Source organism: Rhinatrema bivittatum, chromosome 11 (genome assembly GCF_901001135.1).
Source record: "Rhinatrema bivittatum chromosome 11, aRhiBiv1.1, whole genome shotgun sequence".
Classification (NCBI taxonomy): domain Eukaryota; kingdom Metazoa; phylum Chordata; class Amphibia; order Gymnophiona; family Rhinatrematidae; genus Rhinatrema; species Rhinatrema bivittatum.
Window position 1 is genome coordinate 44269400 of NC_042625.1, and position 27297 is coordinate 44296696.

Genomic DNA, 27297 nt, shown 5'->3' on the forward strand with positions numbered 1-27297 from the left:
AACATAATAAATTGCCATGCTGGGTCAGACCAAGGGTCCATCAATCCCAGCATCCTGTTTCCAACAGAGGCCAAACCAGGCCACAAGAACCTGGCAATTACCCAAACACTAAGAAGATCCCATGCTACTGATGCAATTAATAGCAGGGGCTATTCCCTAAGGGGCGGATTTTAAGAGCCCTGCTCGCCGGTGAGCCTATTTTACATAGGCCTACCGGCGCGCGCAGAGCCCCGGGACTCGCGTAAGTCCCGGGGTTTTCTGAGGGGGGTGTGTCGGGGGTGGGGCTGAAGCGCGCGGCGTTTTCGGGGCGTGTCGGGAGCGTTCCGGGGGCGGGCACGGGGGCGTGGCCGCGCCTTCCGGACCCGCCCCCAGGTCGTGTCCCGGCGCGCTAGCGGCCCGCTGGAGCGCGGGGATTTACGCCTCCCAGAGGGAGGCGTAAATCCCCCGACAAAGGTAAGGATGGGGTTTAGACAGGGCTGGGCGGGTGGGTTAGGGAGGGGAAGGTGAGGGGAGGGCAAAAGAAAGTTCCCTCCGAGGCCGCTCCGATTTCGGAGCGGCCTCGGAGGGAACGGAGGTAGGCTGCGCGGCTCGGCGCGCGCCGGCTATACAGAATCCATAGCCTTGCGCGCGCCGATCCCGGATTTTAGCGGATAAGCGCGGCTCCGCGCGTATCTACTAAAATCCAGCGTACTTTTGCTTGCGCCTGATGCGCCAGCAAAAGTAGGCCAAATCGCGCGGTTTGAAAATCTACCCCTAAGTAAACTTGATTAAGAGCCATTAATGGACTTCTCCTCCAAGAACTTATCCAAACCTTTTTTGAACCCAGCTACACTAACTGCACTAACCACATCCTCTGGCAACAAATTCCAGAGCTTTATTGTGCGTTGAGTGAAAAATAACTTTCTCTGACTAGTCTTAAATGTGCTACTTGCTAACTTAATGGAGTGCTACCTAGTCCTTCTATTATCCAAAAGTGGAAATAACCGATTCACATTTACTCATTCTAGACCGCTCATGATTTTAAAGACCTCTGTCATATCCCCCCTCAGCTGTCTCTTCTCCAGGCTGAACAATCCTAACCTCTTCAGCCTTTCCTCATAGGGGAGCTGTTCCATCCCCTTTATCATTTTGGTTGCCCTTCTCTGTACCTTCTCCATTGCAACTATATCTTTTTTGAGATGTGGCGACCAGAATTGTACACAGTATTCAAGGTCTGGTCTCACCATGGAACGATATAGAGGCATTATGACATTTTCCGTTCTATTAACCATTCCCTTCCTAATAATTCCTAACATTCTGTTTGCTTTTTTGACTGCTGCAGCACACTGAGCTGACGATTTCAATGTGTTATCCACTATGATGCCTTCTTCTTTTTCCTGGGTGGTAGCTCCTAATATGGAACCTAACATCGTGTAACTACAGCAAGAGTTATTTTTCCCTACATGCATCACCTTGCACTTGTCCACATTAAATTTAATCTGCCATTTGGATGCCCAATCTTCCAGTCTTGCAAGATCCTCCTGTAATGTATCACAGTCTGCTTGTGATTTCACAACTCTGAACAATTTTGTATCATCTGCAAATTTGATAACCTCACTCGTCGTATTCCTTTCCAGATCATTTATAAATGCAGGGTACTATGCATATTTCTCTTGATACATATATAAAGCATACATGAAAATAGCACGGTGGGCTGCCAATTGGACTGGGAAGGAGGTTTGTAACAATCGGATGTATCACTATAATAGAAGAGGCATGTTGTTTGTTCAAAACAACCCAGGGAGGATAACTTTAAAACATATGCCCATATACTCGTGACTATGGTTGTGCGTTTCACATATGCATGTTATAATAAAATATGTATGTTTGTGCATAGGCCTACATGCGTGCACACGCTAGTGTAACAAATGCATATGGGGTAGATTTTGAAAGATGTGCGCATGTGTCCATGTGCGTGCGATTCCCGGCACGCGCACATAGACGTGGCAATGTTATAACATGCATACGTTGCCATGTGCATATTATAAAATACGATTCCCACGCAGACATGCGTACCCTATTTTTATATCGGCACACGCATGTGCGGGCGGGTTGCGACTGGCACATGCAAGAGGAGGGATTTGAGTTAAAAACACGCAGCGACGCGATCAGGCCTACACCAGTTCCCTCCAATTGGGAGGGAACTGGTATAGGCCAATTGGGAGGGAACTTTCCTATCCCCCTACCTTACCTTCCTCCCCTTTCCCCTTTCCCCTCTCCTCCCAGACCCCTAAACCTACCCTAACTAACCTCTTTTTTTTATTTTCGAACTTACTGCTGCTCCTTCGAGCAGCAGTAAGTTCCACACGCTGGCCAGTTGCCGGCGTGCGCTTCCCTGGGACAGGGCCTAATGGCCGCTGTCCTGGTCGGCCCCTGCCCCGCCCTACCCTGCCCAGACCCCGCCCCCTGGTCCGCCCCTTTCACAAAACCCAGCACGTCCGTGCGTATCGGGAGATAAGCGTCTGGCCAGGCCGCTGAGAAAATGTGCTCTGTGCATGTATCTCCCGGTATTTGCGTGTGCCGGGTTATTAAAATTTGGCATACAATGCATTGAACAGACGTACTTTTTCCACCTATTGTAAACATATATGTGCATAGAACTTACACGCTAAAGTAAACAAGGACTTAATTGCATAACTCCCGCTTTGCATGTGTAACTCCACCAATTTTATGTGCGTGCCGAGGAAATTAACCAGTTTACCAATTAGTTCACCAGTTTGACCAGTCCTTCTCCAGGTCAACAAGACCCTCCTGGTTCTTCAGTCTGAACTCCCTGCCCCCCAGGACCTGCCCTCCCCCAGTCCGTGCTACACAACAAACACATTTAATAATATTTATGCCAGGTAATTAGCAAGTTTAAAAATATGGGAGGAAGTTGGAAAAGGTACTCACGTACACGTCTTTTAAAATAGCAACTTCTGCATGTCCTTTTTGGCCCTGCCCGGGAATGCCCCATAACCACCCTTTCTATGTACCGTACATTTGCACACGAAAGTGAATCTACGCGCGTACCCATGACTTTTATAAAATATGGAAGGCACGCATAGTGGCTAATTACGTGTGCACGTTCTGCATTTGTGTGCAAAATATTTTTAAAATTCACCTTTAATAGTTCAATATTCAAAACCCTGCTGAGCTGATTATCTTTAGGAAAATAGTCAGCTGATACTAACTGGCCAGGTTTTCAACTGAATGTCTGCGTTAATCTAGCTGATCAACATTTGTCCAGCTTAGGTTATCTGGCTGAACTTACCCGGTTAGTGCCTCATTTTCAACACTGACTAGCTAAGTCCTCTTTAGTGAAAGCATTACCTCCATCCCAGGATCCCTCCTTACTCTCCGTTTAAAATGAGGGTCCCAGGGAGGAATTCCCTTCCCTCTCTCCCTTCAGACTCCCCAGAAAGGGTCCCTAGCTCTTAACACTTCACACCCAGGAAGGGGAGGGGGCGCAATCCCCAGCCTTCCTTCACCCTCCTTATTTGGGCAGCATGAAGTCCTGAAAATGGAGGAGAGCAGCTGTGGGATCTCCACCCCCAGGGCCTTTTGTTTTACAAGGTCAGGAGGGAGAAAGAAGGGGGGCAATGGGCCCAGACAGACCTTGATTTTACTTCCCTGGCTCAGACCAGAGGGGGGGGGGGGGGGGGTCCTACTACTGTGGGACTGTTTAACTGATTTTGAAGCAGTGGGAGGAGGGAAAGAAGATGCTCTCCTACTGCGGGACCTTTAGACTGAGTTTGAAGGGTCGGGGGGGGGGGGGGGGGGGGTTAGTCCTGCTACTCCAGGACCTGTTTACTGGTTTTGATGTATTGGAGGGGAGGGGGTTCTGCTACCATGGGACTGTTTGGTGGATTTGCAGGATCAGAGGAAGGGAAGGAAGGGATTGGAGTGCAGGGATAACTGTTTAAAGGTAAAGAGCCTGCAGGAAGGATGGGCAGACAAATTTAGGCTTTTGTTATTGCAACCAGTACTGAAAATCTGCCCTGGCCACTTAACGCCACCCCGAGATCTGCCCGGTATTTCGCTGGCCAAATTTAGCCCCCTAAAGAATTGTAGGAGGGTAAGTTATAGCTGATCAGCCCAAAGAATTTTCAAATGTCTCGATCTAGCTGGCTAAAGTCCTTACGTGCAGAATCCCTTTGAATATTGACCTGTAAATGTAAGGTAAAAGATGAGTCCAGAGGATTTTGATCGCTATTGAAAATTTGTGCATTGTAACCCACGTAGCACGACTGACTTGTTACAAGCGGGCCATAAATGCTTTTAAATAAATAAATACAAAGAAAAGAAAATACTGATGATTTAAAGGGGCCGCACTTCGGGGCCCAGTTCACTGACCTGTACTTCAGGGTCAAGCAGCAGGCCTTGGTTTGGTTTTCATCCTCAGTCTGGTCAAAATGGAGGATGCCACTAACGGTAACTCTCAGAACTGTTGGAAACAAGGTGCCCTGGGAGTGGGACGCAAGGGCTAGTGAGAGCCACGTACTGTTATCCCAGTCACCCCACTAAAGACTGGTCCTCGGAGAAGCTCAGAGATGAGCTGTACCCCCACAGGACATAGCTACGGTATTTGGGAGGAACTTGAGAAGATGCTGGAGACCATGCATGCAGACTTTTGATGAGCTCTAGAAAAGAAGGCCTTGTATCAGAGGACAGCTTCTTCTCTTTTTAGATTACGAATGTATTTTCCATTCCATGCTTTTATGCTATATGTCTATGAATCCCCCAACTGCAGTGGATGATGTATGGTACTGGAATCTTATAGTGCTAGATCTAAACAAAATAATCCTTAACTCTGTAGGCTGGCAATCTGTTGTTGACCTGTTCTGCTGACAGGTAGTGAAATGCACGATATATACCCCTCTAGGCTACTCTAATCTGATTCAGCTCTTTCCAGGCTCAGGGATGAAATAGCTAGAAAGATTTGGACTCTCCCAGCTGTGAAAGATAAAAGCACAGGAGCCAAGCAACCCCTAGGATGTCCCTTATCTGCCTCACCATGTAATTAGGTTTGCAGACCCCCAAGATAAAATGGAACGGTGCTCGGAGGAGGAGATTGCTCTGTGTGGGTATTCTTGTCAGCTTCAGTGAGCTGCAAGACACTATCCTTGAAGAAGATTTGTAGGCTCTCCTAAGTTGCTAATTTATTACACTAATAAAAATTTCTAGGTAGGACAGCTCCTTTTCAGAAGTCTGGCAGTCACCAAATATGCAATTCTGATACCAGTCATGGAATATACATTGCATACATACAATATAATTATTAAATGAACTGAGGAAGTTCTGAAATATGCTTGCTTTATTAATCATTTTAAGAGCCTCTAGTACTATAGAAAAACTGCATGATTACAAGTCACTGCTGCAAATTAACTAGCCGTACATGAGCAGAGGTTGTGACTAAGTCAAGGTCACCCAGGTAGTGGTGGAAGTAGAATTCAAACCTAGGCCTCCAGTTTGTATAGCTTGATAGTATTACATAACATACTGCCTTAGCAGTCCATACGGGTGGAAGAATTGATCAGCATGTACTAAACTACAAACCTGCTCGAAGAGTAAAACCCTACCAGCCACTAAGCAGTGTCTCCTAATGTCCAACTTAAAAGGGTCTTTTGACTCCTTAGTGTCCGTGGTGTTACACTAGGGGGAATATGTATTCATTTACTTGTTCTTATAAAGTTTAAAGACCTGCAGTGCTTCATTGGTGCTTTGACCTGGCCATTGTAACATGTAACATCCCAAAGCAGCTTTATCACCAATCCCCTTGCAGCTCTCATCTGTCAGCATTTGAAGATCGGCTGCACTGTATGGTTCCTAATGTCCTTTACTGGCACCCAACAACTGTAAAACAGCGGAGCTGGTGGATGAAGAAGGGCTGATAGAAACTGAGGATGTGCTTTCATTTTAAAATGACAGAAAGAATGAAAGTTGTTTTCTCTTCTGTTCAAAACAAATTAAAGAAAAGCAATTGACATTTCATTTTGTTTCATGTTTCTGTTTTAGTTAAATGGTTTGAACACACCCTAAAACTATTGCAAGTTGATTTTAAAAGGCCCGCGCATGCAAATACTGGGGATTACGCACGTGGCTGGACCTTGCACGCGCCAAGCGCATTTTCAAAAGGGCCCGACCACGAGCGTAACCCCCAATACGTGCAGAAGTGCTGGACCAGAAGAAAGGGTTGTGCCGGTGGGGGAGCGGGCTGGGACAGCAGCATTAGACGCTGTCCCAGCGTGCAGTTTACTTCTGCTCCAAAGGAGCAGTAAGTATTAAAATAAAACATTTGGGGATAGCTAGGTTAGATTTAGGGGTCAGGGAGGACAGGGGAAGAGGGAGGAAGGATAGGGTTAGGGAACTGGGCAAAGGCCCAATCATGTCGCCGTGTGATTCTTTTAAAATCCCCCTCCTTGCGTGTGGAGGAGGCCACCAGAGGAGCAGTAACTATTAAAAAAAAAAAATTGGGTAAAGAATAGATAGGTTTAGTTTAGGGATCTGGGAGGCGAGGGGAAGAGGGAGGAAGGATAGGGTTAGAGTTAGGGAAGTTCCCTCCCAGTCCGTTTCTTTATTGGAGCGGACTGGGAGGGAACTGGGGGAGGCTCAGTTGCATCACCGCGTGTACGGTAATTTACTAAAATTCACCCCCTGCACGCGCCACCTGCACATGTGTGCGCCGATTTTAAAATCTGGTGCACCTAGAGATCCTTAAAAGGCAAATATAGCAAAGCTTCAAATGGAGGTTATAGTAGTTAAAACAATGGCAGAATTCCTGTGCATGGGACAGATACAAAGGGACCTTTGTGGCAGAAGTGCTATGGGAATTAAAGACTACAGACCTAAAACCTGTTTCTCGGACAACCGCACTTTAATATAACTTGCCTAATATTACACACGATGTAATTTTGGTATATAATGCTTACCATGTAAGCACTTACGTTTCTGCTTATTTGCTTTGTTCTCCTGTTAGAAATTGTTTAACCTATCCTTTCCTCTAACTACCAAGTTCCACATTCCCTGTTATAATGTAATTTCCTGCTTCTATTGTTAACTGGTTTTTTTCCCCCTAGTTCATTGTAAACCGGTACGATAAGACCTGGTCTTGAGCATCGGTATATTAAAAAGAATTTAAATAAAATAAATAAAACCTGTGGCACCATGGTAGAAAGGAAGCTGCTGGTATTGTATATATTTCTATTATTTATTTATATATACCAACATTCAATCTGGTTTACATTCAGGTACTGTAGGTATTTCCCTATCCCCCTGAGAGTTTACAATCTAAGTTCTTTGTACCTGAGGCAATGGAGGGTTAAAGTGACTTGCCCAAGATCACAATCAGCAACAGCAGGACTTGAACCCTGGTCTCCTGGCTCGTAGCCCACTGCTCTCACCACTAAGCTATTCATTTCATTGAGTTGGTGGAGTTTTCATTTCTTTTCATTTTGTCAATTTAGTACTCGTCAAGGGGGTAAAAGCCACTTATGTGCATAAAACTCAGTTTTAGATGTGTAAATGGTTGTTCTAAAATTGACCTGGACTCAGTGCAAATAGAAGTATGCATGCATATGACCCATATTTGCATGTATTTACACATGCATTGAGGATAGACATTCCAGGTGATGGAGCTGGGGCAGAGCTGGCATTTATGTAGCCACTTTTTATTTTAAAAAGAATGCATGGAAGTATACATATGTAAGTGATACCTTCTGAGGAGGAAGTGCAACTTTATATAAATGAATGTGTGCACATTCTGGGCCAATTACCCGAGTATTTTGAAAACAAACTTATACGTGCACCTTCACTTCAAAGATACTCAGTACAATCTGCTTGTACAGTATGGGGTAGATGTTAAAAGGAGCAAGCGGTTCCCGGCGTGCGCACACGGACTCGCACATGCACGTGCCGACATGTTAGAATTGGAGATCCCCCTCCAGAAATGTGAGAGTGGTGGTTCTCTAAGAATGCAGGACTGGCAGTCACAGGGGTCCTCCACCGACTGTGTGCATTGCTGAAAGGAACACTCCCTCCTCTGTCTTGATTGATGGTGACAGTTTTCCTGAGGAGCAGCAGCACCTAGGCAGATGCACCCATATAAAGGTGCGGGGATGGGCCAGTGGCAATTCCAGTTTATAATGCTCTGAATGCTGCCAGCCTGCTGGACCCTCTGCCTTTAAAAGGGCGGGTCTGATGGGGGTGCTGCTCCTCAGGCTGAGTGCTGTTTGTGAGAAAGTGCCACCACCATCTTGGCAACCCTAGGCGGCCTTCAACTTCAACTAAAGTGGGAGACCCAGGCCTGGTGGGATGTCTGTTCCAGGTGCCCTTCACCCTTTCAGGCTCCTTTCCTGTTGCTTTCACCATACACAACACCTGCATGCCATTTATTCTAAAGGAAAAGGAAAAAGCAAAAATCTAAAATCCAGGACTGGTTTTGACAAAGGGGAAATATAAAACAGCAAAATAACCCTGGGACAGCTGAGAGAAAGTACAACAGAGAGTCAAGAATAGATGAGAGTGGTACACTTGGGACTGTTGGGGGCTTAACTGTTTTCTTCCTGAACAATTAGAAAAGAGCAGAGAGGTGTACAGTCTCAGGCTTGCCTGCTTCTTGTGAGATAAGTGCTCTACGCCTAACTGAGTGACATACCCCCATCGATTTCTCTGCCGTCTGAGCCTTTTTTTCCCATAATATTTAGTTTTCCACTCTTGCACCTCACCTAGGACATGCAAGGGTTTCTGTCCCAGAATATGTGTTTTCTCTCTCTTTTTTTTTTTTGTAATCGCTCAGGTGGGGTGGGAATAAAGAAACAAAAACGAGAAACAAACCATTGCCATTAATTTTAATGAACATTTTATCCATCTCTAGATATTTGATTTCTTTTCAATTTCTTGCTTGGTTCTCCAGGTATTTCTCCCTTTGAGGCTGAGCAGTGCAATAATGCATGAATGTCAGCCTCAGAGAAAAAAAAAAAAAAATCTTTCTTCATCCGTCCTTGGCTCTTTCAGGCATCTGCATTCCCCTTTTGATGAATAATTTAAACAAAATTCCCAGAAACAAAAAGAGGATAAATGACAAAACAGCAAAGGGATGCAGTGAGAAAAAACATGCCGAAACACGACAGAAGCTCCAGGGATGGTACAGTAAGCGACAGGATCACCAGTTTTATTTGTCAAATAATGTAGTCGGTAGAACAAGCAAACAAGAGTAACAGCCCCCAGGCTGTCTGTGTTCATTTTCCATTGGAGCTACTTAAAAAAAAAAAAAAAAAATGCATATTCTAGCGTCCAAAATTAAAAGGGGGAGGGGAGGACTTTCCATGATTTTTCTTTTTTGACTTTGTGCTTTTACGTGGGGGTGAGGGCAGAGTTCTTGCTTCTAAAATGCAAACACATTTGCAAATTTTGACAAATAGTTTTTTTTTTAGCTCCCCCACATGGACCCTTGGACAAATACCATTCTGTTTTCTTCTGGTTCTTGTTTCATTTGTGAGTGAAAGTATTGTGGTTGCTGTGCTAGTTCACCTGGATAGGTAGAGATAAGGGTCAATAAACAAGCTGTAGGTGAGACCTTTTTATTGGACTAACTCAATATATCAGGTCAGTCACAACTCTCCAAAGTAAGCATAAATACATAAAAATAAAAAAAATGATAAATTAAAAGAAGCTCATGGGTCTAGTAGCCCAATCAAAGCTCTCTCCTCCCACCCAAGTTCTGAATTTTTGGCCTTTCCAAGCTGCGCCTTCCGTACCCCCCAAACACCCAGACTGGATTTATCTAGTGAAATTTTGAAGGGGTTCAGGACTGGCCTTCCCTCCTACCTCCTGCCTGCTCCCCAGTTTGCATTAATGTTGGTCAGCTTCCTTTCCATCCCATCACCCGAGACTTTGCAAATGCTCATCTTAAGCCCAAATCACAGAATGCCGCTACTGTGACCCAGGCCTGGCACGTCTGCAATGCTATGTAGGAGTCTTTGATTAGGCTGCATAACAAGCCTCAGTAAGATGGGAGTTAAAAATGTGAGCTTAAGGAGCATAAGCTGGCTCATAAAAGTTACACATAAAAAACACACATCATGTTTTATGCACATAAATATAAAATTCACTAACTGTACACAGATGATAATAGAGACCTTCATATATTTAGAGCATTGCACCAGAATTCTTTGATAGTACCTCCTTTATCATGCTCACATTTGGCCAAAATTTCAAAGGCCCGCGTGCGTGAAACCCAGGATTTAGGCGCGTGGCCGGGCCTTGCACGCGCCGCGCACATTTTCAAACTGGCCGGGCCACGCGTATAAACCCCAGTGTGCGCATGAGTGCTGGGCCTTTTCAAAGGGGTGGGCCAGGACAGCGCTATTGTACGCTGTTCCAGGAAAACACGCGCTGGCAGCCGGCCGGCACGTGTAAGTTGCTTCTGCTTCCGAGGAGCAGTAAGTAAAAAAAAAAAAAAAAATTGGGGGCAGCTAGGTAGGCATTAGGGGTCGGGGTGGAGAGGGGAAAGGGAAGGGAGGTTAGGTAGGAGGGTAGGGAAGTTCCCTCCCAGTCCGTTCCTTAATTGGAGTGGACTGGGAGGGAACTGGGGGAGGCCCGATTGCATCGCTGCATTTACTCATGCAAAATTCGGCCCCTCTGTGCACGCCGCCCACACATGCACGGGTGGATTATAAAATACTGCACACATGCGCGCATGGCCCATTGATTTTATAACATGCGTGCGCTGGGAACCGCATGCACCTTTTAAAATCTACCCCATTATTTGTAATCACTGGTCTCAACATTTCAAATTTTTTTTAAATATAATTTTTTTTTTTAATTATGCATTTTAAAGTTCACTTAATTTCAGTTATCTTCAAACTCTCATGACAAATTGCATCCATCATTTCCTTTCAAAACCAGAGTACAGCATTAAATGCAGCACAATTCAGCATGCCCACCCGCACATAAATGCTAAGTACAGGATCCTGACATCATGAATGCCATGTTCGGTCCTATAGAATAACTCTAATATAGAAACATAGAAATGATGGCAGAAGAAGACCAAACGGCCCATCCAGTCTGCCCAGCAAGCTTTCGCTTTTGATTTTTTTCTCATACTTATCTGTTACTCTTGGCTCTTAGTAACCTTTTGGTTCTATTTCCCTTCCACCCCTGCCATTAATGTAGAGAGCAGTGTTGGAACTGCATCTAAGTGAACTATCTAGCTTAATTGGTTGGGGTAGTAACTACCGCAATAAGCAAGCTACTCCCATGCTTATTTGTTTACCTAGCCTATGCAATTCAGTCCTTGTTGGTTGTCTGAATATAAATCCACTTTTCTTCATTCCCCTCTGCCGTTGAAGCAGTGAGCTGCGCTGCATATGTATTTCAAGTGAAGTATCAGGCTTAATTGATTCGGGGTAGTAACCGCCGTAACAAGCAAGCTACACCCATGCTTATTTGTTTACCCAGACGTGTTGGTTGTTGTCTGAATATAAATCATTTTTTCTTCATTCTTCCTGCCGTTGAAGCAGAGAGCTACGCTGGATATGCATTGAAAGTGAAGTATCAGGCTTATTTGGTTTGGGGTAGTAACCGCCATAACAAGCAAGCTACTCCCCGCTTCTTTTGAATGCAAATCCTTTTTTCTACATTTCCTCTTGCCATTGAAGCATAGAGAAATGTTGGAGTCGCATTAACCGTGTGTATGTTTATTGAATAAGGGTATTATCTCCAGGTAGTAGCCGTCATTCCCGCAAGCCACCCTCTCTTCATTCACATCCTCTAGACTTTATGGATCCACAGTGTTTATCCCACGCCCCCTTGAAGGGGGCGTTGGCGCAGCATGTTATAAAATCGGCGTTGGCCGTGCGCGCGCACCGGGAACCATGCACAGACGGATGCGTGTGCGCGGGTTTAAAAATCTATCCTTGAGGAAACTTGAACAGAAGAGTGACAATTTTTTTTCAAATAAAAATGACACAAAAGTGTTATTCTATAAAAAAAACCCCAAAAACCCAAAACTAATTAAAATTCCCATTTGGAGCCCAGCGAGACTGGCTAGTCAGATGAAATAGTGTCCCCAGAAGTGGGCATCTCTTGCCCTCAATGAATCAGGGAGGGGCTCGATTCCTCCCACCCTTCACTAATGAACTGCCCAGGAACTTCCTCCTTCCCCCTGCAATAATGCTGAAAGATCAGACTGAGAAACTGCTTGTTTGTAACCGCTAATAACAAATTCATTGCAAGAAGCTAAAAGCCTAGAACATTTGGGCTGAAAATATTTCCTAGGGATTGCAGTCGCAGAGAAGGAGAGCAGGTTGCTACGTTCTGACTGGAATCGGTGGAAAACCACTGGGAGGAGCTCTGCGCTTTCACCCAGTTTGTTTTTTTCTGTATTGATGACTCCCTACAACCTATATATAATTCTGAGTGCCAGGACTGGCTTGCTCTCAATAAAATATGCATGGCAGCTGCATATTTTAAAGCTCCACAAATTATGTGGCAGAGTGAAGAGAAAACAAACAAACCTTTTTTTGAGGTCATCACGCTGAAAGCTTTCAGGATTTGCTATAAGAGCAAAGTAACTTCAAACACAGTAACATAGGGGAAGATATTCAGAGGGATCGAGCCATCTAAACAGAGAGTTAGGCAGCCAAATCCTGAGGAGTGAGAATCCCCTCCATCCGATTGTGCTAGACTTAGCAGCTCAAACAATGTGCAGATCCAGGAATAGAATTTTGTTGGGAGAACAACTTAAGCACCAATGGCTGAATTTTCACTGCTAGCTGGCTAGGTAAGCGGGCCGTCTGCAAGTATGGATGTGCACACAAAGAAATTTCTGTTATTTTTCTTTTATCTCTTTTCTTTTCTTTCTTTTGTTTTGTTTAGCTGAAACAAAATAAACATAAAATTGAAAGAAAAAAGAAAAAAACCCCCAATGTATAAATAAACAAAAAAGGTTCTCACCTCCTTAGTGCTGCCACAATAAAAAAAATAACCAGGGGCCTTCCCCATTCTCCACCCTCCTCATAGGTAGTAGCTTACCCCATCTGTGGAATATCACAGCAAAGGAGAAGTCCACCTCTCAAACTGACCCCCTCACCAGGGCCGGCGTGTCCCATTAGGTGAACTGGGCATCGCTTCGGGTGCCGACCATTAGGGGGTGCCAAAGAGCAGGCATGTGAGGCCACAAGCGGAACCTATTCTGCTTGTGGCAAAGCACAGGGATGGCTTGGACCTACAGAGAGGAGCCGGGGGAGGTGAACAGGTGGGTCCCCAGGAATAAAAAGTCCAGATAATGTTATGGATCTGGAGGTGGACCCTTAGTCCGAGGTAGATTTGGCACTACCTAAGAGAGAATAAACCCTCTTAGGTCCCTACCGTTGGAAGGCAAGGCCAGGTAAAGCAGACGTTGAACAGTTACTTCGACACTGGAAGCCCGTGGTCCCCCCAGGAGGAGCCTGTAGGAACCTGAGCTACTTGGTCTTAGGTGAACCCCTGAAGAGTGAAGATAGGTCTGGACGCAGGTGCCTCCTGCAGGTCGTGGGATCCAGACCGCTGGTGCCTCCAGCAGGTCGTAATTCAGTCCAGGAGTCAAAGCTGAAGATTGGTCGAAAGCCGGTTCAGGGGTCAAAGCCAGGAGAATGGTCGGAAGCCGGTCCAGAAGTCGAAGTCCGAAGAAAGGTCGGAAGCTGGTCCAGGGGTCAAAGCCAGGAGAAGGGTCGGAAGCTGGTCCAGAAGTTGAAGCCACAAGAATCCGTCCAACGAGAGGAGAAGCAGAAAGAGAGAGACAATTCCTGAGGAAGGCATTTCTGCCGAAATTTGTACAAGTCGGATATGGTTACCATTCAATATTTTGGACTCTCAGAACGCAAAAGCTAAGTAACAAAATTAATTATAGCAAGTGAGCATGTTACACTGACGGTGATAATAATTAGGAGGCGTGTGTGCACCCAAAAAAATATACATATATACAAAAAAAAGAAAAAATAAGCAAGATATATAGAGCAAATTTTATTGCCACACTCTAGAAATGTTTTAAAGAAAATATCGACTAATAAATGGAGGTAGGAAGGTGAGTTAATGATTAAATGAGCGACACGCTAAGAGGCAACATGGAGAGTGCCCAGTGGTAAAATATGAAACCACCACCCTTCCTCATAACAAATTTATTGGTAAGTAAGGAATCACAGAATACGGCAATAACATTTGATTGAAAGACATATTTACCAGGTGAAGGTTTGGGTCTAAATGAGTAAAATAAAACCTGGGTGAGTGATCTCTAGTTCAGATAATAGTGCCATAGTTACTAGGCCACACTTAGCCGGGATCCCAATGGAGCCCTATATTTGTTTATTCTTTCAATGTAAGGTGAACATTTCACACCATCAGTGTGAGAACGATGGGAACTGGGGAGCTGGGCTCATTTCCAGCTAGAAGATACTTCCCTGCAAGGTTCTTTAATCTTGCTGCCTGTCTGATAATGATGTATGAAATAGGTTTTGATGGGTGGGCAAGAAAGTCCTGTTAACTGCAAGCTCAATTAACAACAATATATGCAAGAAACCTTTTCATAAACTCAGGATAGCAATTGGAATTGCTTTGTTAATTTTCTCTGCACTACTCATTGGCTTGGTGAAGTCCCCTAGACAAGTTATTGCATTTTAAAACAACTGATTTGCTACTATGAAAGCTCCCAATTAAGACTTCACATGGGCCATAGATTTCAGGTCTTTAAGAACAGATGGCCTCATACAGTGCTTTGAACAAAGAAAAATAACTTGTGATAAGGTTTGTTTTCGCAGATGGGAGCCTATACATATAACACGCAAAATGCCCCCTAAAGTACAGAAACACTGGTTTAAGCTTTTGCACATTTTTATGTGTGTTGGGTCTGTTTGCAGAAACATTCAAAAAATGGACCCCTCATATATAATAAATGTACATGTGCAGTCTGCTACCCACAAGTGTAAGAAACTCTGATAATGAGCACTGTGACGCAGTATCATGCTAAGCATTTCATTATCTCAGAATTCTTCAAAAACTGGTGCGAGAAGTCTTCACAAGCCAATTTACATGAAAAAGTTGATAACCACACCTCAGCAAAGAATAGTTATCTACAGGTGTAACTTTTCTACATGGTTCACCAGTATGCAAGTCCTAGCAGAAAAATGACCTATTTAAAATTGCGACTTTTCCGTAAATCTGCGTGCACCTTAGTACATTGGCCTCGAGAGCTGAGGATTTCAACATATAGTCCACAGTGACTCCAAGGATCCTTTCTCTACATGGAGCCCAATATTATATACCTATAGCTTGGATTTTTTTCCCCAGTGTGGATTCCTTTGCATTTATCCACATTAAAATGAATTTGCTATTTAGAGTCCCGTTCCCCAGTCTCACAAAGTCGTTCTGTAGTTCCTCATAGTTCACTCATGTTTAAACAACTTTGAATAATTTTGTATCGTCTACAAATTTGATCACCTCACTCCCTTTTCCAGATTATTTATGAATATATTAAACAGCACTGGTCCCAGTTCAGATCCCTGAGGCACTCCACTGTTTACCTTTCACCATTTAGTTCTACTCTCTCCTGTCTTTTACCAAATTACCAAGTCACAATATGACATCACCTCCTATCCTATGATTTTCTAATTTCCTCATGCATCTGTCATGTGGGACTTTGTCAATTAATTGCCTTCTGAAAATTCAGATTTGACTGGACACCCCTATCCAGTGTTTAATAATAACTTTTAAAAAATCCGGTAGAGTGGTAAGGCAAGATTTTCCTTTGCTAAATCAATATTGGTTTCTCCCCGATAGGTTATATCTATTCATATAACCAGGATAAGGGATATAATACCCATATTTCAATCCCTCCAAGACATTTTTATTAAGAGACATAAATGTAAAAAACACCAAATGATAAATAACCAAAACTGTCTTGGGGACTGGATTGTTGACTACTTGTATGATGATGATTTATAATATAGTAGGTCTGTAACTGAATGAAATAATGAAGGCTGCCAAACCTCCAGAAGCCAGATGCTTCTCTGTTGCTATTTGAGTATTATTTTAATGAAATAAATGCCAAATTACAATTATTTTTCCTTGTGTTAATGATTTTTGTTACTTGGTCCTACTGACATGGAAGGAGCCATTTGGTGTCTTTGATGACAAGCAGTATTTCCATTTAAGCATAAGCAAATTTAAATAGCAGCATCTTACTCTTAATGGTTAACTCTTCAATGGAAGCGATATCAGCATGAACCAACAGTATACCGAAATGAGAGGCTCCATGTGATGTCTCAGTGATGACATCACCATTCCATAAAAGGAGCTTCTGCATGACAACTGAACCGGGCAATAAAATCTAAATGTAGTTTCATTAAATAGATGTGTTCTTTTTTTCTCTTACGTTTCTCACATTATTCTAACCATAAGTAAAGGGTGCGCCTATAAAGATTGCTTTATTAATAGTGTGTGTTGTGCCACTCCAACTCATTGATTGTGGATTCAGTACATTTTCATTTCATATCAATAGATCTATCATGGTTTGTTTTTCCTCTTTATGACATTCACACTGCAGTTTTCTTAATCATTATGATGCCAACAATGTGATTTTTTTTTCCAACGAGTAAATTATTAGTATTATCATCAAGGTTTCCTCAAAGTTCCTGCTAAAAAAAAAACCCACAACACTTTTATTTGACTTTACCAAAAAAGAAAACATTCTAAATCCAGAGAACTATAACCTCTGCAGAAACAAATTTTACTGCGTGAGTAATAAAGCTACTAATCTTGCCTTTATTTTTTGCCAGAGGAAAATGGGTTAGAAAAATTCTGATGTCTATCTTCATTTCTTCTCTGGTTTAGTCTATTTTGGAAAGTAATTCATTTTAAAATGAGTTGGAAGTTGAAAACGCCAGACATAGCATCCAAGCAGGAAGAAAGGTTTGCTATAGACCTGTGTGTGTGTGTTACTTTCCAGACTGGCCATTCAATTCCCATTCCCATCTGTAATTTGCAGAGATTCAGGATTATGAAGGTTGATAAGTCGGATTAAAGGGTAATGTAAGGAAGCTTTCTTTATAGAAAGGGTGGTGGATGTATGGAACAGCCTCTCGACGGAGGGGGACAGAAACAGCAATGGCATTCATGAAAGCCTAGGACAAGCACAGAGGGTTATTAGTGGTGGAAAAGTGAAGGTAAGGAGAGAGATCAATTAGGGTCTGCAGTCTTGCAATAGGAAGAGGATGGTGAGACAGAATGGCCTTCCAATTAACATCTGCCATCATGTTCTCTGTTTCCAAGGTCTATGACAACTGCTCTCCACGCCCACCAAAACAGGCTGCTGAAGTTTTGAACACCGAGAAGACTGGTCAGTAGACAAACGTTCCTGGACTTCTGCATTCATATTGCTTCCCTTTACAATTCGTGGCAGCCAACGAACCGATGCGCATTTACAGAATGAGGTCAATATTCAGTAAGCTGACAAATGGCAAAAAGATCTGGGGAAAGCTATGCAGGTAACGTTTTACAGATTTTCAGCAGGACTTACATGCACAAGTCTGCTGCCAAATATATTTGGATAAAATTATGTGCATAACTCTTTCTGGGTATAGTTATGATAGGTATTTTCTGACCAGACTTTTGCAAATAGCTTTAGCCAGAGATTGCTCAATCAGGGTAATTTTCAAAGGCACTTCTGTGGGTAAAGTAGTACTTTATCTGTGGAAATGAACCTTTAGAAACTGCATGACTGATACATATGTAAAATTAGGCACATATACTGTCTTCACTTTCTTTCAGGATGAAAGAAAAGAAATAGATGCCTGTAGTCTTAAAACAATCCTTTATTGCAGTGGAGACACAAGGGTAGCCCGACTCTGGCCGAGTTTCGCCGTTTCAAAACGGCTGCCTCAGGGGCTTACAATAATCTTCTTGAATTCATTAGTTATATATCGACTAAGAATATAATGTGATCATATAAAGAGCTGTATGATCTCTTATGTTGCGTCTTGAAGCATTCGCGATAGCAGAACTCCACTAGCAAAGGCCTTTGCTAGTGGAGTTCTGCTATCGCGAATGCTTCAAGACGCAACATAAGAGATCATACAGCTCTTTATATGATCACATTATATTCTTAGTCGATATATAACTAATGAATTCAAGAAGATTATTGTAAGCCCCTGAGGCAGCCGTTTTGAAACGGCGAAACTCGGCCAGAGTCGGGCTACCCTTGTGTCTCCACTGCAATAAAGGATTGTTTTAAGACTACAGGCATCTATTTCTTTTCTTTCATCCTGACGGCTATTATAGATCGCCTTCCTTCGTGCTTTTTGGGTCCTTCACTTTCTTTCATGCACATGGCGAGACGTATTCTAAAGGTGAAGTGAGGACCGGATTGGAACTTGCGCACATAAGGGTGAATTTTAAAAGCCCGGCAGGCGCCAAAACCGGGAGATACGCGAGTATATCCAGTCACAAATTTTAAAAGGCACCTGTGTACACGCAGAAATAAGTTGCAAAAGCAGGGCATGGGTGTGGTCTGGGCAGAGCATGGGCGGGACATAGGCGTTCTGGGACCTTTAACATGAAATGTGCGCGCAAGTATTTATGCACACAAGTGCGCGCCGTGGCCTCCCGCTGCATAATTTTACTATTGCTATGGATGGCATATAAGTAATAAAATAAAAAATTCTAGGCTGGTCAGTAGGTTTTTTATGGGATGATGCTACCCTGGTAAAAGGGAGGCTTATTTAACTAGAGGGGTTAGGAAGTGCTATCCTTTAAATGGGCGAACTGGGAACAAACTGGGAAAACTGGTAATTGCATCAGCGCATGTTTACTAAAATCCCCCCACTTATGTGGTATAGGCAGCATTTGGGCACACATGCACAAATCCATATAAAATCGTGTGCATACATACGGGCGTACAACCTATTTTATACCATGCATGCAGATAGGTGCATATGTTATAATATGGCTGTGCCCTTTGGTATACAAGCATAAGTTCACTTTGAAAACTGGTGTAACTTGGGCAGATAACAGCCTGCAAATTTATGCAGCCTGTTATAAAATGATCCCCAATAGGTGCGCTCACTGGCTAAAGTTTACACCAACCCCTAGAATTCCTCCACTGATGTCTGGATTCATTTTAGGGACACTAAAAGTTGTGTGCATAAAATGTAATCAGTTGGCAGGGTAAAATTTCAAAACTCACCTTTGAATGTCAACCTTCCTTGACAAAATTAAAATAATTAGAGATCCAAGGCACTATCATAATGGAAATATTAACACAAAGCACACCCAAGGCATTTTTTTTATTACAAAAGTTAACCCAGGACTCCAAGAATATGGTTTGTGCTCCTGGAGGAGATGGAGAGCAATCCAAGCATTCAACAAGAAATTAAGTTGGTTATCCAAGGATCTTTTTTTGTATTATAATAGCAGAATATATGGAAAGCAAAAGGGCAAGCAACTAGGCTTGGATTAAATCCACTTTGTAACAATGCTTCATTATATTTTTAAATTAAATAAAGGCTTTCTATAATCAGGCTTTTAATTAATTACTGCAGTGGTGAATTTTGTGTCTGTATTCTTAGAACTCTAAAAAAAAAAAAAAAAGCATCAATCTAGAACTGCATACATCCAGAACAAGTTCAGGTTACATCTACTTACATTTTATTATGTAATAACATTTTAAGAGTCAAATGTTTGATGGGCTCTAGTTACTTTAGCTGGCGACCAATGAATTATAGTGTCCCCCAGGGTTCATCGCTGTCCTCTGCATTATTCAATATATATCTAGCACTGCTGGATTTTGCATTATATGCAAATATCTACCAAGTGAGAGTCCAGGAGAACCGCCAGTAAAATCTTTCAACATTTGCGTAATATTTATTAAGACCTGGATGAGAAAAAATGGTTTACTACTGAATGTCAAGAAGACAAAGTCTTATGGATAGGCAAAAATCCACTTAGTGAGGCTAAATCTAGTCTTCAGATTAATGGTAAGCAAGCAGCTTCAAATTTCCATTGAGGTGCACCGTCTGAGTTAACTCTGGATTCATCGCTTTCTCCGAAGCCTCATATCAGTCAGCTGTCACCTATTGCTTTTTATAAACTGACGATGTCGAGACCTGTGATGTCTCTCCTCCCTGCAGGATTATTGCAGGTTGTTTTACAATCTCTTGTACTGGGTTACATCGATTACTGTGCAGCATTACTGGGGAGGGGGGGGGGGGGGTTACCAGATAATTTAACAAGAGTATTGCAGCTCGTGCAGAAGGCTGCAGCTCGGATATCGTTGCGTTTATCAAAGTGTGATCATGTATCATTTGCGCTGCGGCATGCTAAGTTTATCTTTTGGCTATTGTTCATAAATTGGTATTTACCAAAGAAAAGTGTGTGTTAAAGAACTAATTGTCCCATTATATCCCCAAATAGGACATGGCGCTCACAAGCTGCTGGATTATCATGCAAGCCCCCACTGAGTAAGGGCAAAAACGCCTGAGAGCATCCTCTTTTGTTGCACCAGTAAGTTAGAACAGTTTGCTGGTTCAGTTGAGAGAATTGTGAGATTTAAAGGAGTTCAGGAGGGGATTAAAACATTTTTCCTAGAGGTTTATGCTTGAGAGAAATGCAGTGTGTTTTATTATAACGTATGAGATTTGTTGTCTAGTTTAATTTAACATTTTTTTTATTTTTTATTATTTATGTGTTTCTGTAATCCGCTCTGGACACATTTTGTAACTGGAAGTTGTGGAATATTAAGCACTAAATTGTTTTCAGATTTGTGCTGCAATCTACAATAGGTGGAACAACCCTGAGGGTGAATTTTGGAATATAATAACCTTTTTGTTTGGCTGTTCATATATAGGGTTTATTTTATACTCGCCCCAAATGGAATGATTTTATGTGAGTCAGGACTATAAGGGGGCACAGAGAAACTCAAGTGGGAGTCGAGAGCGTTCTGCCCTGGTTGGCGAAGTGAAGGGAGTGACCTAGAGAACTTCCCTGGACAGCAAGGGAGAAGAGGATCTTTGGGGAGTGATTGGTGATCCTGTGACCAGCTTGTGGATGGAGCCTTTTACATCACCCCGACACAGCTCCAATGAGTAGGAAAGTACACCTAGGTAAACCCATTTTAATACTCCTATCAGAATAGATTGCCTACCCTAAGACCCCCATTTCTATGGCTAAAGCACTGTTTTACTTGCAGAAATGCCTTTGAAAACTGCCCTCTATATGTTCCTGTTATGCAATGACTGTCCCTCTCCTCTCCAGGGATATAAACATTGCCTCTGCTGGGAAGGGAACACATGAGCCATGAATCTAACTCAAGTCTCTCTGCATGGGCCAGCCCTGTTCTTGTTCTGCTTTCTGCAAGTAAACCTCTGATACCTGAACTATCTAAATTATACTGATACCTGTCTTGTGAGTGAACCACTGCACCTGTCTTTAACCTGACTTGGTGGAAAAGCACACCACCACCACATGAGGACGGTGATAATTAAAATATGGTGTTTATGTTTCTGGCCATGGTAATGCAGAGCTTTCCCAAGTCTGTCCTGGCGACCCCCTCAGCCAGGTCGGGTTTTCAGGAGACCCATAATGAACATGCATGGGATAAATGTGCATATAATCTCCAACGTATGTGAATGGACGTGGAACCATCACCTTGAGCTGATAATTTATAGGTGTTCAGAGTTTGTAGATACTGCCGGGGGGCCCCTACCATGTAAGTCTCCTAGGACTATTTCCTAGTGCATATCAAACATAAGTGCTATATTCAGTGGACACAGCCAGCTAGATTCCAAAATGCTTTGGCCTGACATCTTAGTCAGCTTGTTTATTTGACTAGTTAAATCTTCCCTACTGACCTTCCACTCTCTCCCATCCCCGTTACTCCCTGCCATGTGCTCTCTTATGCATGAGGGATCGATCCAGTGTGAAACTTGTAGCAGTCAGTGCCCCAAATAGTTTCAGACGAGAAACCGTGAGGTGGTGCTAAAACAGCCAAGAGTGAAATTCACAGGATACACTGTAGCAGAGTTTTACAATTTTTCCAGCTCTCAAGGTTTATTAGCCATTTTTGTTGTTACCTTATCTCAGTTTTTATCGCTCAATAAAAAGCCCCACGTCAGCACAACATTTGTGCAAATCGATCTCGTTGGAAAAGAAGAAAGACTTTTAAAATGAATGTTGAAAGTTGCGTGCGTAAAAATCAGTTTATCTGTGAGGAAATGGCACAAACTCGCGTACATGATGTCTTAGAAACCTACAATAAGGGGTGGATTTTAAAAGGGTTACGTGCGTAATATACACGCCTAACCCTTTAAAACCTGCTCCTGCGTGCGCCGGGCCTATTTTGCATAGGCCCGGCGACGTGCGCAAGGGGAGGGGAGTGGGTGGGGCAGGGTGGTCCAGGGCCGGGGGCAGGACCGAAGCCTCTGGCACAATGGCCGTGCTGGGGAATCGCGCGCCGGCAACCTACACCTGCCCAGAGGTATTAAGTTAATTCTGTATCTTTTAATCCCTATTGATTTATGTCACTTTCTCTTCAGACTAGCTCCATGCCTTTTGTATCTCATTTATTAAGTCCTTTGGTACCTCATTTATTTATTTGGTTTATCCTTGGTGCAATCAATGCCCCTTCTATTTAATGTTATTTATTCAAAGTTATTATATATTTAAGGTTCTGTGTAACGCTCTCATGCAAAGTTATTGTTCCACTGTAAACCGGTTTGATTTGTATTCTATACAAGAAGATCGGTATATAAAAGTTAAAAATAAATAAATAAATAAATAACTTTGAAAATAAAGGTAGGGGAGGTGATTTAGGTAGGGCTGGGGGGCGGGTTAGGTAGGGGAAGGGAGGGGAAGGTGGAAGGAAAGTTCCCTCTGAGGCCGCTCCGATTTCGGAGCGGCCTCGGAGGGAACGGGGAAAGCCATCGGGGTTCCCCTAGGGCTCGGCGCACGCAGGGTACACAAGTGTGCACCCCCTTGTGCACGCCGACCCCGGATTTTATAACATGCGAGAAATGGGAGACATTGAGATTGAAGGGCGGATGGATGGACGAAGTGGTAAGACAATTGGTAACATTGGTAATTTCATTGCCATGTGCAAGTTAGAAAATCTCTTGACTTTTGGGGGGAGCACATGCAGACAAATTACACAGGTAAAGTCTCTATCTGTATATTTTTAAAGTTAGAAGTGAAAATATGTGAGTCTAGTGGTTGTGTGCCACTTTTTTGGCTAAGTAGTGACTTTGCATCTACTTAGCAGGATTAAGTCTGAAAAGTGCTAGGGAGAGGGAGAGAGAGAAAGCGCCTATGTAGAGACCAATATATAACTTTGCTAAGCTAATTACACCACTGTAAGAGGGGGCACTTTTAATTCAGAGGTGGAATTTGGGGGTGGGGTAGATATAGGGGGGGTTTACATACACAGTCAGAGGTATGAACAGCAAAGCTGACATCACTGCAGATTTTCTGTCATTTGGAGCGATGGAAGGTATAAGAGGAGTTGATTTGTACAATGTCCTCTCTACCTAGCTTGAATGAATCTAGGTAGAGTGTGCATCAAGCATGTGCGATAAAAACCTTTTTGGTCGGTAAAGTGCCTGTGGTGGATTAATCAGCATGCGATGTGAAAATTAGCACTGGTGCAATAACTTTATCGCAGCTTGCAAAAATTACTTATGTGATGTGGGAGCAGGGAAATTAGCCTAACCACACCCCCTTTTTAAATCGAAGGCGCTATTTCCACTATACGTATAGCATTTTTATAAATCTAGACCTAAGTCAGATAGCACTATTAAAGACTTATCCAACTATTTGGCTTAGCCAGATAAATAGTGCTATTAAGACTTATCCAGCTAAGTATCTGCAATATATATTTGCACTTTATTTTTTTTACATATGCATACAGGTTGCAGGGTATATTAGTGCATATTTTATAACTTGTGCATACCATATCCATGCAGGTTATAAAATACAGAAGTAGATTTCTGCACACCCATATACACAAATGTATGGGCGCATGTGTAGCTATTTTAAAGTTATCCTCTCAGTTTCTGTAATAATGTTCACTAACCACATTGAACCTGGGGAAAAATGGTACCTCTCTATTGGCAGAACAAAGCTCTCAGAAATCCCTTGGGTAGAGAAACTGAACAATCCTCTTAGCCCTTAAATGTGATTCTTTTAGGATAAAGTTAATTGAGATTCATGAGGGAGAATCACAGGGAAGAAGCTTAATTTACCTGTTCTGTGAATAAATGGAGAATTTTGGTTTCTAGTGATATCAATCTGACACCTTCTACTAGAACTGAAAGAGAAAGAGAGAGAGAGAGAGAAAAAAAAAAAAAACAAACCACAGTGACATGTACTTTATGCCTTTTGTTCTTTTAAAAACTACTGCTGAGCAAGTATTAATTGCCTGTTCTTAGTCTCTTGGACTGCAGAGCAGTTGTGTAAAGAAATAGCCCAAGAGTTTCTCTGCAATGTGAAAGGCTTGCAGGAGAGCGAAGGTTAATTAAGTATTGATTTTTGTAACATGGGGTGGTGGGTTGGGCTTGGTATTCACGGGTTTCCTGCATTAAACTTGCTGGATGTGAGCAGGATCAGGAGGGCTTCTCCTTCGTGCTTTGGAAAGGTCATAGCTATGGGAAGCCAGCGAGTGACCCAGTCTCTCCTTTCATCTGTCAGTTTTACAAAATGTCACTTCATTGAACCAGCCTCCAGTGGCAGATTAATAGCAGTAGGATTAACATTTTAACTTGCAGATCTGAATGAAGATTTCTGTCCTGGAATCTGCTGTTCCTTTTACAGTACACGTTTTGCATTCCTTGTGTTATTCACATTTTTATCGGCTTTTGTCTGTTTTGCTCTGATCTTCTAGCCCAGCGGTTCTCAACCAGTGTGTCGCCACAATTCCCGGGCCCCCGCTGGCCCCACTGCTCCTCCTGCTCCAGCGAAATGGGACTCTTCCAACGTGGCAGGGAGATCTGGGGGTCGGCAGCACTCGCAGCTTGGTCTCTTCTTCCCCGCCCCCGCGGCCCGGAAGAGGAAGCGAAGCGCAACGGCCGCACACGCGGGAAAGAGAGACCCTGTTAGGTAAAGTCTCTGCAGAGTCGGCCCGAAGAAGATCAGCAGCGCAGGCCCGAAGAAGATCAGCGTCGGCACAGAGCAAAACGACCAACGTCAGCCTCCGCGGCCGATGGGACTCCTTTCTCGTGGCTGCAAGGGCTGGAAGAGGAGGAGGCTGTTGCTGCCGCTAGTTCGGTGGGGGAAGAGAGAGAGAGTGAGTGAGCGTGTGTGTGTGTGTGTGTGTGTGTGAGACAGCATGTATGTAAATATGTTTAAAAACCTGTTTGTGTGATTAAAAGTATGTATTTATTTATTTAATTTATTTATTTAACATTTTTATATACCGACCTTCATGAAAGAAATTCATATCAGATCGGTTTACTAATAACATGAGGGGAATAACAAAGTCAACCATATAACAAGAAATGAAAGTTACATATAACAAGGGGTATTAACCTGGAGGGCTAGGATAGCCGGAGCGATAGAAGGCATAACTGAACAAGTTAGATAATACAATAATATGATGAGAAGAGGCATAAGTGTATAGGCTACACTTGTCAGAGAGTTTAGGTAGGAGTCAGTGTCTGAATTAGTGAGGAATTGCTGGATCTGTAGGTTAAGTGAAGGCCTGGATGAAGAGCCATGTCTTAAGTTTTTTACGGCAGGTAAGCGGGCATGGTTCTAATCTGAGTTCTGTGGGCATCTTGTTCCAGATGGCTGGGCCAGCTGTAGAGAAGGTTCGTTCTTTGGTTGATGATAGGCGAGTAGATTTCGTTGCAGGGTGCCTTTATATGCTTCTCGAATCGGTCTGTATGTGAGTATGATTGAGAACCTGTATGTGTGAGAGCATGTGCATGTATGATTAAGAGCCTGTGTGTTTAAGAGAGAAGACATGTGTGTTATTGTGTGACTGAGAGCCTATGTAAGCAAGCGATCATTTTATTTATTTATTTATTTATTTATTTAACAGCTTTTAATATACCGGTGTTCGTGCGAGCACATCACGCTGGTTTACAATAAACTTGCGAAAGGAGGAAATTACAAAAAACAGGGAGTGGGAGATGGAGCAGGTTTGAGAAAAAGGGGGGGGGGGGGAGAGGGGGGAAAGTAAAGGAGGAAGAAGATAGCAGCTGAGAAATTAAAAGGAACGTAACATTATTTACATGAGAGGCAATAAATGAGGGATAAACATTGTCACAAAGTTACAGCGGATAATGAAGGAAATATGGATTGTATGGAGTATATATATGGAGGCTTATTTACAGCAGTTATGGCAGGAGAAGATCATGTGCATAACTATGTGATTGAGAACCTATGTAAGGGAGAGAGCGATCATGTGTGTAATTGTGTGACTGAGAGCCTATGTAAGTGAGAGAGAGCATGTGTGTGACTGAGACTGCGAGTTCCAACGAGATAGCAGAGAGCGCCGAAGAGGACGCATATGCGCCCTTGCCCACTTCAGAGGGTAGCTGCCATCAAACCGAGCACCTGTAGATAGGACCACACGTACATTCCACTGCTTGTTTCTTCTGTAGAGAGTTGCAAGGAGACACCATGAAGATGTCCGAAGGAACACTGGGAAACTCCAGAGCGTAGCCATCTCTCATCACCTCCACTGACATGACATGATCTTGACCCACCTCCAATAAAAAAGAGAGAGGTGACCCTCCTCCCATTCCTGTTCCTGGGAGTGGACCGGCACACCTTCATTGAGACTCGGGGGGAGGAGGGGGGCACCACTGCTCGAGTCTGCACCTCTTCTGGGTTGCCTAGCACAAAAAAGATGGGGCCAAGTCCTCTGAGAAGCCTTTCCTCTGTAGGGTCACAAGTGTTGTAATGTGCACAACTGCTTATGCCGAAGGAGCACGGTGTCTGCTTCTTATCCTCTGGTAACCAAGGAACCTGGGCCTTGCCCCACTTACTGGCCATTTTTTCCAGCTCACTCCCAAACAAGAGAGAGAGAGCAGGGGGGTGCTTGAGTGTGGGTGGCAGAGGGAGCCTATATAAGGAGATTGTGAAGGAGTGTGCATGTGTGTAAGAGATTGGGAGCTCGTGTGTATGAAAAAGGGATCCTGTGTATGTGAGGGTGCTGACCTGTGTGAAGGGATTGTGTATGTGTGAGAGAGAGCCTGTGTGAAGGGGTGCATGAGAGAGAGACATAGTTTGCCTGTGTGAGGGTGTATGTGTGAG

At 43.3% G+C, this 27297-nt stretch overlaps 1 long non-coding RNA gene across 6 annotated transcripts in view; it reads left to right on the forward strand.

Moving 5' to 3' along the window:
- The window catches only part of LOC115073286, a 176788-nt gene that overhangs the window by 144405 nt on the left and 5086 nt on the right, over positions 1-27297 (forward strand). For 5 of the 6 annotated variants that reach the window (XR_003851966.1, XR_003851969.1, XR_003851967.1 and 2 more), the window contains 4 exons: positions 17323-17537; positions 20461-20550; positions 20894-21149; positions 24920-25321. This is a non-coding gene — a long non-coding RNA (uncharacterized LOC115073286). The remainder of the gene's footprint in view (positions 1-17322; positions 17538-20460; positions 20551-20893; positions 21150-24919; positions 25322-27297) is intronic. The other variant, XR_003851968.1, reaches the window with a different exon arrangement.